This window comes from Anser anser, assembly GCF_964211835.1.
Source record: "Anser anser genome assembly, chromosome: 18".
In the NCBI taxonomy this organism is placed as follows: domain Eukaryota; kingdom Metazoa; phylum Chordata; class Aves; order Anseriformes; family Anatidae; genus Anser; species Anser anser.
Genome location: NC_139739.1, coordinates 7987145 through 7998915, shown reverse-complemented (window position 1 = coordinate 7998915; position 11771 = coordinate 7987145). Strand labels below are relative to the sequence as shown.

General features: G+C 47.6%; 1 long non-coding RNA gene across 1 annotated transcript; it reads right to left on the bottom strand.

Annotated features, from left to right (window-relative positions):
- Positions 1-3290: 3290 nt before the first annotated feature.
- Positions 3291-11477, bottom strand: LOC310883520. The gene is made up of 3 exons (XR_014573582.1): positions 11454-11477; positions 8108-8208; positions 3291-4525 (listed from the first exon to the last, which is right to left on the bottom strand). It is a non-coding gene; the product is annotated as an uncharacterized lncRNA (long non-coding RNA).
- Positions 11478-11771: the final 294 nt, after the last annotated feature.

The window sequence follows — 11771 nt, the reverse complement described above, 5'->3', positions numbered from 1 at the left end:
GGCTGCACAAAGTCCCGTGGGATCAGGGTTCCCAGCTTAGCAGTGCTGACGGCCAGACAAAGGCAGAGGCAGGCAGCCCTCCTCTCTCACCCTGATTCATGCCCCCCCCCCGCCTCCCACCTGCGAGGCTTTTGCTCTCAGAGCTTAGTGCATTCAGCTGTCCTCCACCTCCATCATTGCTTTGATAACTGATAGCAGGGAAGGTATTACTTAAAGAATCTGTGTGACTGTTAGCAAAATAAACAGGAGATGAAAGATAAGGCAGTCTCCTTGGTGCGTAATTACCTTAAATGAAGGTCTGTTTGCTAATACTGTTGTTTTGATGTGCTAAATAGCTCGGTCTTAACGCCCCAGTAGATACTAAACCTAACGTAATTCCCAATGATGTCACGCCAAGATTCCAGAGACTGTCGGAGGCAAGAGGGGGGACTATCTGCAGAGCAGTTGTGTGCAGGGAGTGCTCCCCAGGCAGCAGGCTCGGCTTCACAGACAGCTCTGCTGTCAGCACAGATTTGCAAAACCCTGTGAAGTGATGCTTCCAGGCAGGCTCCCTCAAAGTCACCTACTCCCTCACCACCAGCCTGATCCTGGGGAGATGCTCTCAGGTGTGCAGCAAGGAGAGCTCCCTGCATTCACACCCCGGTGCTCTGCGTGGCAGTGCTTGCTCCCCACTTCTGCTTGTGAGAGGGGTGACTTCATTTGCTCTGGAGCTGGGCTGAAAAAAGCTGCAGCCAGCCTGTAGGCAGCTGGGATACCTGTGTGTATACATAATCTGAGCTGTGTGTGATTGCAGGGCTCCTCTCTTTTATTTAATTGTCTGCCTGGAAGCATCTCCTGACCTAATTATGCCTGCAGTTGTGTCACTTAACTTGTCCCGCGTGCCGAGTGGCATAGCATGAGCAGGGAGCTCTGTGCAGACACTCTCACGGAGCTGAGCTAATAGAGCCTGACAGGGGGTATTGGGTTTTTTAAGACTAAGAAGTCTCCTGGGGTGTTACTAATCCCCTAGAGGTGCCATTAGCTCATGATAACCACACCTTTGAAATTGTTTTATTGCTTTAATAATGTGGTGGTGATGGAAAATGGGGAACATGCCACATTTATTATTTATGCTGGTAAAAGATGAAAGTTAGCAATTAGAAGCTTTAAACCACAGGTTCAGCAGAACTGCATGACTTGCATTTATTCATTTTCAGACTATCCACCCCAGCACTGGAATGCCCTTACTGTCCAGGTTTGTTAAGCTGGGCCGCCTACATAAAACACTGTAAAGTGGCAGGCCAGCACAATTAACACTGCAAGATAGATACGCATCTGAACTGCAGGGATGGGTGGAGATTTCCTGGTGGGGAGCTGTTGGAAGTGGAACTGTGCTTTATGATATCTGAACTAATCTTGTGCTATGATAATTCTGTCTTGCTTAAGAGCTTGCAGCCTCTCTGTGCGGCGCAGTCATGCTGTGGCAGCTGCTGTGTGCATCTGATCCAAGCTCGCTGCTTCCCCACACACTTAATTGGTAAAATTGCCTCCTATTGTTTATAACAAAGCATGGAAAGAGTGAGCAGGATGTCGGTCCCCAGGACTGTAGCAGCAGTGACCTGCCGCCATGCGGATGGGAATCACGCTCTGTCAGCTCAAGGCAAGGTGGCGAGGATGCATGTTGTACCATATGCATTGTGACATCTACATCTGGAGGGAGCAGCTCTACCGAAGTAAAAGCAGCCCCTGCAGCTCATGGTAGAGTGCAACCTTGAGCTTTTCAAAGCCGCAGCACCATACTTCCAAAGTGGAGTGTTATCCTGAGTGCCTAGAGAAGGGGATTGTGGCACCACAGTGAAACTGAAGGAGACGAGAGGAAAGTTGGGCTTGTTGTTAAAGAAACTTGCCAAGACAGCATATGGCCCTGCTTCAAGCTGTAATGGAAGCTATTTCACTAATCTGACTTGCAGCCCACTTTCTCATTCTGTGTGATCCGTCAGTGAGGTTGCAAGCTTGTTTGATCGCTTCACCTTAGGATCAAATAAGCAGAGGGCTGGCTGGGTTTTTTATCTGTAGTTGGCAGAAAATAGAGGTGAGAGAGAGCAAATGAATGAATTTTTATTAAATATAGCGAGATTAATGCACCCAGATTTAATTGGAATTGCACAAGCAGGCAAGAGGTGTCAAGATCTGCTTTCAAGCATAGATTATGTGGGTGTCCTATGTACTGCATTTCGAACATCTGTGGTGTGACTGTCTCAGCCTTGTACTTTGGTCCTTGCTGTGAACTTTCGTGTTGGTTACCGGTACTGCACATACTTATTTCTTTCACATTCTGCCCTTTGCCTCATTGCACTACTGCCATGGAAAGGCTGCCTGTGGCCAGAAATGCCACAGGGAGCTCCTCCATGACTTGGTTTCCCTTCAACTCCAACCTACTCAACATTACCAGTGTCATACCGCCTTTCCATGCCCTTAACACAGCCTGGAAAGAAACCCACTCCCTGAAGCAAACCCTGAAGAAAATTTAGGCCAACTGCAGGACATATCCAGAGCCTGATGCTTTTGTGGGTGTGCTCCAAAACTGGAGCACAGTGGCTGGCTGTGCAGGACAAAGCAGGATCCTGAGGTCATTAGCATGTTCCTAAGCAGCATGGGCATGCCTGGGTCAGTGCGTTGTTAATTGGGATCCACTTAATTCTTCCAGAAGGCTGATTCAGTGGCTTAGCACAGGAGGATTACATTAACATCAGTCACTGGCATTCTCTAACATCACAGGCAAGGAGAAACCACCCGTGCCACCCGGGTTCACAGGCCGCATCCCATGCCTGACAAGCTCTCCCCTCACTGGACACAAAGGGTTTGCTTTGTGTGTGTCGAAGTGAAGGCCTTGGGACTGCAGAAATTCCAGTGATTCCAAACAGGAATCTGCCAGGAAGCTGCCGAGGGCTTGAACCTGGTATAGTCAGAGCAGCAAGTGTGGGCTGCTACCTCCTAGAGAAGGCAATCAGCTTTAAGCCCCCTCATTACCTTCTCAGACAAACATCGCCCTTTGACAGAGCTCCACGCCCTGGTTCAGGTTATTCCTATGAGGCTGGAGCTCGGCCATGGCTACAGGCATAACTGAGCCCTGAGAAGGGCCGCCAGGCTTTTCTGCAGCCACGTAGAGGCTGGGGAGGCCTGTGAGCTGCTGCCAGCCTTGGCCATGCTTGGGCCTGTCCCCAGCAGCACCCAGGAGCCCGCCTCGCCCAGAGGAGCGTGCTGTGCGAGGAAAAATGCTTCTGGCTCTTCTCATGTGTATTTGGGGCAGAAAGGAGGTGTAGTTTAGATTAGAGCACAGCGGCTTTATCAGTGTTTATCAGTGTAGGAGTTCTGCTCCGTGTAGCATAACAGCCTCAAGTCCTTTTAAACCCTGACATCAATATGTGGTGATAAGATAACACTGGTTATCCTGTACCGGTTGCTCTAGATAAGATAAACCCTTTTATGCTTTAAAACAGGACTCAAAGTTTCTGCTATGTTTTCTTTTCCTTTTAATTTAGCAAACTCCAGAAACATTTTATTTCTAAGGGAGTGGTATTTATAAGAGCAGATAAAAATAGTACATATCATAAATAAGACTTTGCAAACTTGCCCAAGGAACATTAAACATTTTCTTCCAAAGACCAAATAGAAATGATCTAGTAGGAGGTAGATTTCAATATCTTAAAAAAATCATTGGCTTAATTAAAAGCTAAAACTATTCCAAGTAAATGTCGTGCCTACATTTATTTTGTCAGAAAAGTGAAATACACGCTGGTATTTCAGCAGCTGCGCATGTTAGTTTTAAGGTGGTTACTTTAATTAATATAAAATAACTTCTGAAGAAGTGTTGTTTGGGAGTGCAGCATGGGGGACTTCCATTTTGCATTTAAAGCTCGACTGAATCTCTCTGTACAAGCCAGGAAATCCATAAATCTACAGCACTTACTCTTCAAGTAGAGAATATATCTTCTGAGAATTTAGAGACACATTCATTCATTAGCGAGTTAAAATTAATAACTAGGTCCTTTATGAAATTTAGCACTTTAGTCTTGTTTGTCCCAAACGATTTTAACAATGGAGTAACAGACTCTTCACATTTTCCATATAATTAAAATTAATTGAAACGATGTGCATTAGTTGTAATTAAGCTATGCAGCAAAGAGTGGTTGTATCTAATTGCTATGATTATATAGGCTACAAACAAGCTCAAGTAACGGAGTGGAGTTATTGTGACACGAGGACTGAGCTGCCTGCTGCCTTCCTGCAGGGGGAACAGGAGGGCCCAGGATGGGGCAGGGATGCTTTAGCAGCTGACTTGGCTTGGCTGTCTCTCTCTTTAAGGGGTTCAGGCTTGTGCCCCAAAACTTGAGTGCTGAAGGCTCCTGCAGCACTCTGTGCTTAAGGACATGAGCCCTCAGTGCTAGTCGGGGAGAAACTGAGGCAGGACTGCAGCTCTGTGAAGCACCGAAGCCTTGGGCACAGGGTGTGGTACAGCCTGTAAAACGCTGAATTGACTGCAAATCTAGAAAAAGCTGCAAAGTTAGCTTCATGCTCACCAGCACATCCCAGCTCCACCAGGCAGCCCTCGCCCCAAAGCCAGGCGTGTTGCAGGAGCCATGCAGCAGGTCACCCTGTGGCGGTGGCAGCAAGCTCCTGCTCTTGGTGCTGATGGTCCCAGATGCTGCCCTGTCCCCGCAGGAACATCCTGTGGCTGCAGAGCTCCTCCAGGCCGCTCTGTCTAGCCATTTTGCACGGAAACTGCCCCCAGCCAGGCCACAAAAGGACCAGGAAACAAGCAACAAAGCCCCCCGCTGCTCCATTAGCTCTCCTTTGAAGTAATCAGGAATAACAGGCCTAAATGCCTGAATCACAAATTTGTGGTCATTACGTAGGGTCACTACAGGGTCAGGCTGAGGTTGCCTTGGATGCCATACCCATGCAGTCACTTTTTTTTGGAGCTCTTCTACGGTTTTTCTGGGTTGTGCCTTGAAAGTGCAGCTCTAATTGTGGATTTCCTACATTTATAATGCATGGTTTGGGGAATAACAAGTCCCTTATATTATTTTTTTAGTTTTTGCTTTTCACTACCTTGTGAACATTGAGCTTCATTTCATGGAAGCCCAGGGGAGGGTTGTTTGTAGGCTTTTTGGTGTGGGAATGAAAACAAAGATTTGAACTGATGCTGCTGTAATCTGCCCTCTCACTGCCTGCAGCTGGCATGCGCGCACCAGGACCGGGACACCCAGGGCTGTGTTGTCTCTTTTAGGATGTTAGAAAAATGAACATTTCAGCAACAGTTCAACCTTTGGGTGTAGGAGGGATACGGCTTAGCCTTGCCAGCTGCTCACTTGCCCACATCACAGATAAAGCAAAACAGCCCCACTAAAGCATTTGCATGGTTCATGAGCAGCAGGGCAGATGTAAAAGTCTGTGCTCAATACACAGCAGGCAACAAAGAATTATAAGCCGCCCAAATTTCTCTTCTTAGAGTGCACTGGGAATGATTGACAGGGCTCCCAAGCAAAGCCTCCTGGAATTTATAGCACCTGGAAATCTTCCTGTTCATTAACAGAGGACTGTGCTTTGGGCAAGTGACTTTTGAAGCAACTCTCCCACCCTGCAGCCATCCCTAACTTGGGGAGGCTCTCCTCTGAGGAAGCTCCTGTTATTCCTGTGCTCCAAACAGTCCAAATGGGGAGGTAACCTCTGGGCACCCACCTTGGGGAAAGCCTCTTGATGTGCCTCAGTCTGACCCCTCCACAAAATCCCAGGAACCTACTTCTTACAGTAATGGTCTGTAGCCCGCTGTTTTGGGATCAGATTCATCCGTGAGGGACTTTGCTGTCTGCCTACAAGCTCAATAATAGTATTGCAAGAAAATATTTTTCTTTACATGTAAGTATAAATTAGTGACCCTCTTCTACACAAGCATGTCAAGCTGGCTGACCTCCTTCTGATCATTTCTTTGAAGATTCATGTACCAAGAAGTTTAGGGTATAGATTTAGACAGCCTAAGATAACCACAGGGCCCATGTGTGCTAGCACTAATGGACCTGCACTAATATTATTACAGTGGCAAAGCAGGGACTTTAAAAACCACTCAGGATGGACAGACCATGACATTGGTTGGGATGCAGGGAAGTGAAAGAAACCATTAACATGTTGTAATATTAGTCACGAGCCTGGGGACCTGCTATAGCAAATAAAATACCCACATAATTTAGTCAAGGGAATTCAGCCAAAAAAATATTAGAAGTTTCATTTTTTCAATGTAATAACTTTTTACTCCATTTAATCTCCAGTTTAACCACCTGAACAGATAATAAAGTACTGTTAGAGCAGGAATAATAAGACTTGAAGGAAAGGAGAGAAATAATACTCAGGAACACAAAGCCATGTTCACGAGCAACTCATCCAAGATACCAGAGAAAACAGGAGTCAAGTTAATCACGACAAAAGCAGGCCTTCCCACCCCATCACAGCAAGGACCCTGCCACGTATTTCCAACTGGCAGCGACAAAGCCCAGCACCAGATCTGGGGACACAAGATCCCATCAACAATCCCTTGGCTTGCAGGATCAGTAACCTCTGGTCTCCAGCTACTGCTGCTGGTGAGTTCAAGTTGTGAAGACTGAGCAAAGAGACACTTGGCTGTGACAAATGTGCAGCTCTTGCCATTGTTCGAATTTAAAAAGAAAGCTTCACTATGGGATTTGATCTTGTGTCTCTGAAGCCAAGAATGGGAAATGGGGTCAGACTTTGACATCCCATTCATTCTGTTTAATAGTTAGTATTTTAACTGTAGGACTGTAAAGGACAGTACATGTGTGTCCTTTTTGGTAATATATTGGAGTGAATAAGGGAAATAAGTAACTGAGGCTTATTTATTTAAAGTCACCTTATGTCTTTGCTATGCATTTTCAGAAATTTAGAGAAATAAAATTGTTAGAACTCAGAGCTAAAAAAAATAGGTTCGGATGTATATGGTAGTGTGCATCTCATCATCACCTTGCTTGGGTGGTAGGACACCAGCTGGAGCCACTCTCTGGGAACAGAATTTCCTTTCTTTGCTTCTATGACATGGTGCAAGTGCCCAGCCACTGGGGTTGCATCCCTGCCCTCTGCCCAAAATAAAGCTGTGTTAAAAGGAAAGGCAGCTGGCACATGAGGGGTAAATGGAGCTATGTGCCTCTGATGAACACGGGTCCACAACACGCGTGGATTCATGTGTAATGGTATAAATAAGGTCAGCCTTCAGCCATTTCTTGAAGAGAAATGAAGGAAAATATGGTATCCAAGAATCCAGGAGGGATTTGGGTTGGCTGAACAGGAGAAGGCTACTGGAGCCTGACCAGCCAGGGGAGTTCAGCACCAGGCTGCTGGGGTGGGAGTGGGCAGGGGCTCTCAGGAGCCCAGCAGCCATCTGGCAGCAACTTAAATCAGGAGAAAGTCTTTAGATGTGAGAAAATTTGGATCCATTAATTACCTACCTTTCAGATGATCCTATTTTGTAATCTTTTAGTATTTCATAGCTTTTTTTTTCCTCCAGACCATTCTTGTTTAATGCTCTTTAGAGGCTTTATTACGTTCTTTCCCACTGAAAAATTTCACCTGAACTGTATATATCTTTAAAACATGTGGTAAGTTCAGATAGTTGGATCTTTGGTATTTAGGCTTCCTACAAACAGACATTTCCTACCTTTCTCATGATACTCCCTCATCCTCCCCAAAACATCAATACATCCTCAAAGTAATCTGGAAGCCACAGCAACTGCTCCTGGCAGGAAGCTGCTGAGCCATTCTCCAGAAGCCTGACCTGCGTTATTTGGAACAGATGCTCTTTTAGCTTTGTAACATTCAGCCAAAAACAATGGCAGTAAGTAAAAGCTGTAGGTCAAACTAAGGCTAAGCTCTATGAGAATTATATGAAAATATTTTCGCTCCACGCACCCGTGACACCATCAGCCCACAAGAAGATGACAGATGACATTATGCCCAAGCAGGGGAAGTTACTGCAGCCAACACCTGGCTGTGCAAAGCCTTCTGGCTTCCCTGTGACCAAGAGCAGCCACCAGGGTAGGAAACAAAGCATCGGCCAGCTCACCTGCAGGGCTGGCAGCGCTCAGGAGCGTGTGTGGCTTCAGAGATGCAGGTCTTGTCCTCACACATCCCAGTGCTGCACAGGGGCAGGGCAGGGGACGAGGGCTGCCAAGGAGAACAAAGCTTTCAGCTGTCAGAACCAGGCGCTCAAGCGTTGGTCTCCCCAGCTGGACAAAGGGTCCGTGGGGCTCATGCTGCCTCTTCCCCCTGCTAGGCATGCTTGGTTTAACAGAGCTCAAAAAACGGGCAAGTCTCAGGAAATAAATGTTTTCAGTCTCTCTTTTTTATTGCCTGTAAAATAGCAGGAGGCTTTCAAAGCAACAGCAAATCCTGTTAAAAAAAGTAGAGAAAATTAAAGAAATGTTTCTTGTCTCAGATCCAACCCTTTTCACCTCAACTTTCCATCATGGTACATAAAACTTGTGTGTATTTTGGCACTGCAGAGAAATAGCTTTTCCCCCTTCTCTTCCTTGCACAACCCAGGAGCTCTGAGTGAGCTTTAAAAGTTTTGCACAAACACAGAATGGCCAAATAATAGAGCAAGAAAACAGCATTAAACTTTGTAGACAATCAACTTTATTCTGTGCACAGCAGCTAGTTTCTCCCACTCTCAGCAGAAATAAAAATTTACAAGTGTTCTGGGAAAGCACTGAAAACCAAACACGTCCAGACAAAGTCTAGTGTGAACCACTTGGAAATAGATCTGTGCATCACCTTCTGAAAGGCTCATTCCAGCCATGCTGGCATAGCCAAAAAGCAAACACACCCTGAGAGATGAGGGCAGGATTTGAGGGCTGAGATCAATACCAGTCACACATACACCCAAGACAGCCAGTTCTCTGCTCCTCAAATCTTCTCATCAAGGGCCCTTTCTGCATCACTGCCACAGAGGAAGGATGTCTTCTTACTTGGGAGCTTGGAACCCGCCTGCACCAGGAGGAAAAACCCAGCTACTAGAGAGGAGGGATCAAAGACACAAGGATCAGATGCATTTGCAGGCACCAGCCCTTTCCACAGGGAGCATATTAGGTTTGCTGTACACCCTCATTGCACTGACTGTCACCTTCCAAGCGTAGCAAATAACATTTTCATAAAGCACTGCTTTTAATCAAGCACAATCTTCGCATCCCCAAAGGAGCTATCTGGAGCCTATCCCTTCTCTCTGCTGCTCTTCTTTGCCCCGTTTTAGCTCCAATCCCACCCCTGAGGCCCTTGCCTGCAGCAAGGAGGGCTCCGCTGGGGTCCCTTTGGAGCTCGTTAACACAGGTCCATCCGCTGGGCCACCAGGCTGAGCACGAGATGCATGGCACCCACGCTCCCCTGGGACCTGGTGTGCAGGGCTCGGCTGCTGCACGGCAATGCACTAATAACCACGGAGCCCACGCGAAAGCAGAGCATGGCACCTGAGCATACAGCCCCTGCAGTGTGATCCAGCAAGCCCTGTGCTTGAGCAGTGCATTAGAAACACTAATTATACTTCAGAGTCCGCAAATATAGAGGGTTATTTGTGTACCCAGTCACTTCTGCAGCTGGGTTCAGGGACTGGGGAGTCTGTATTGAAACCACCTAAAATACATTTCCAAATATCAATGTAAAGGAATAATCTCATTTCTGCAGCATTGCAGACATGTCCCTTTCCAAGCACCAAGTGTATGGATCCATGCAAGTGACTCCTGACTGGTGAGAAGGCAGCGTCCTGACTGGTGAGCAGGCAGCGTGGGCAAGAGCGAGACCAACTCCTTGGAGCTCAGTGAGGGTTTCCTACACAGCAGAGGCTTCCTATTCAGCACATCACAGAGAAAAGCCTGCCAAATACGTTCATTACTTATGACAATGCAAACGTTCATGGCAAGGGGCTGAACTCCTCTTCCACACAGCTCACAGTTAGTAAGTGCTCCTGTGTAGGAGGACAGAGCTGCCATCAGCTTTACAGAGGGTAGGACTCACATCTGTTTGCTCCATGCTCAGTGAGAAAGATCAGACAAGGAGCGCCAATACAAGCACGCTTTGCCACATGCTCAGCGCTGCTGTTAGATTTACCTGTCCCCATGGCTGGCTCTGGGCAGGACCCATCACATCTGGATCTCAGAGCACGGGGACTCATCATGGCCTCTCCCAGGCTGTGCTGATGAGAGGAATCACTCCTCACTGATGAGAAGCCCTGCATTTTCTTGTCTAGGAGAACACAGCTCTGTTCCTTCCCCCATTTAATAATGCACAATTTATCAGGCTAAATTGGTGAGCCTGGTAGCAAGTGATTCAAATCAACTTCAGCAGCTATAAGCAATCATATATACTCGAAGAAACCCTCTTATACTACTTTCAGCAAAACCTGAGGAAAGCTGGCTATGAATGCGCTACTGTAACCTATTAATGCTTGAGAAAGCCCATTTAAATGTATCTCTAATGGTTGATTGAGACTTCTGTAATGGAAGTCCATAAGGAACCAGCTCCTTCCTTCAGGCTGGGCAGGCCCAGTGCCTCCCTGCCTTGCTTGCTCGCTACCTGTGGTTAAGAAAAGCCAAGGACGGAGGGACAGCTGTGCTGTAGGGAGACAGGAGGGAAGCCTCTGGGTTTTTAACCAGTTGATGCTCTCACACAGCCTAACAAACAGGATTATGAAGCATGTCTCCTGCAGGAAGAGGCTCCCTGGCCTGCAGTGACTACCACACAGAGAGCTGTCCTACACCTTCCTCCTACACAAAGCTCAGAGGTGCTTCAAAACACAGGTAACAAAGCCTCAAGTCTCATGCAGCTTTGCTAGGCCGCACCCTTGTTCCCACAGGAGGCCTGCTGGGCCACATGGGCAGCTCAGCTAATGGAGCCCTCCCCCTCTTTTGTCACAGGCTCAGAGGGTGGCACCAAACTGCTAAAGGTGCTCCAGAAGTCCTGGTGATGAGCAGAAATGCCTCTGGCACCTGGGTACTGCAATAGCAAGGAGAACACTTAGGCCTCAGCGACCTGCCCACATCTCACCTTGGAGCTGCAACTACTCCCCAAGCTGAATTACACTGCTCCCACACAATGGAACACACCAAATGTTTCCTTAGCTCAAAGAAAACCTTGTTAAGAAAACAACTTCATTTCACTGCATGGAAAAACATACCAACTCATGGGACTACCCAAGGCATGTTCAACATTGGGTCAGGGGAACTTTCCAGCGGAGCTCTCCCTAGGTAGCCAAAAGAAGTTAACCTTCTCTGCAGTGCAAACAAAAACATTTCTGTGCCTCAGCACAGCCCGCATTAATTCAATGTTTCAAGCCTGCCCAAAACCAGAGAGACTGTGTAGGCTGAAGGAAAGGCAGGAGAGAAAGGGCAGTCCCAGCTGCACAACTCACCCCTACTTACATGTTGTTCCTGCCCTTGGGCATGTCCATGCAGTAGCAGAAGAAGCAGCAATGCTCCCTTCCCTCCCCTATAAGCCCACCTGATGCCTCCCAGGTGCCTCTGTTTGGGGCAGATTGGCCCTTGCCAGCAGCTGGGGGCTTTGCCAGACACTATGCATCCCTTGCAGCTGGTGGCACCACCCCACGAGGCAAGTGTCCTCCCCGGCCTAGCCTCCCTGCGGCCTCCCCAAGCACCGGCCCTGGTGGTCCCCGGGGACCAGCCCCACCCGCTGCAGACGTGGGTGGTCATCAGCACTGAGATGGGGCCCTGTGGTCAGCA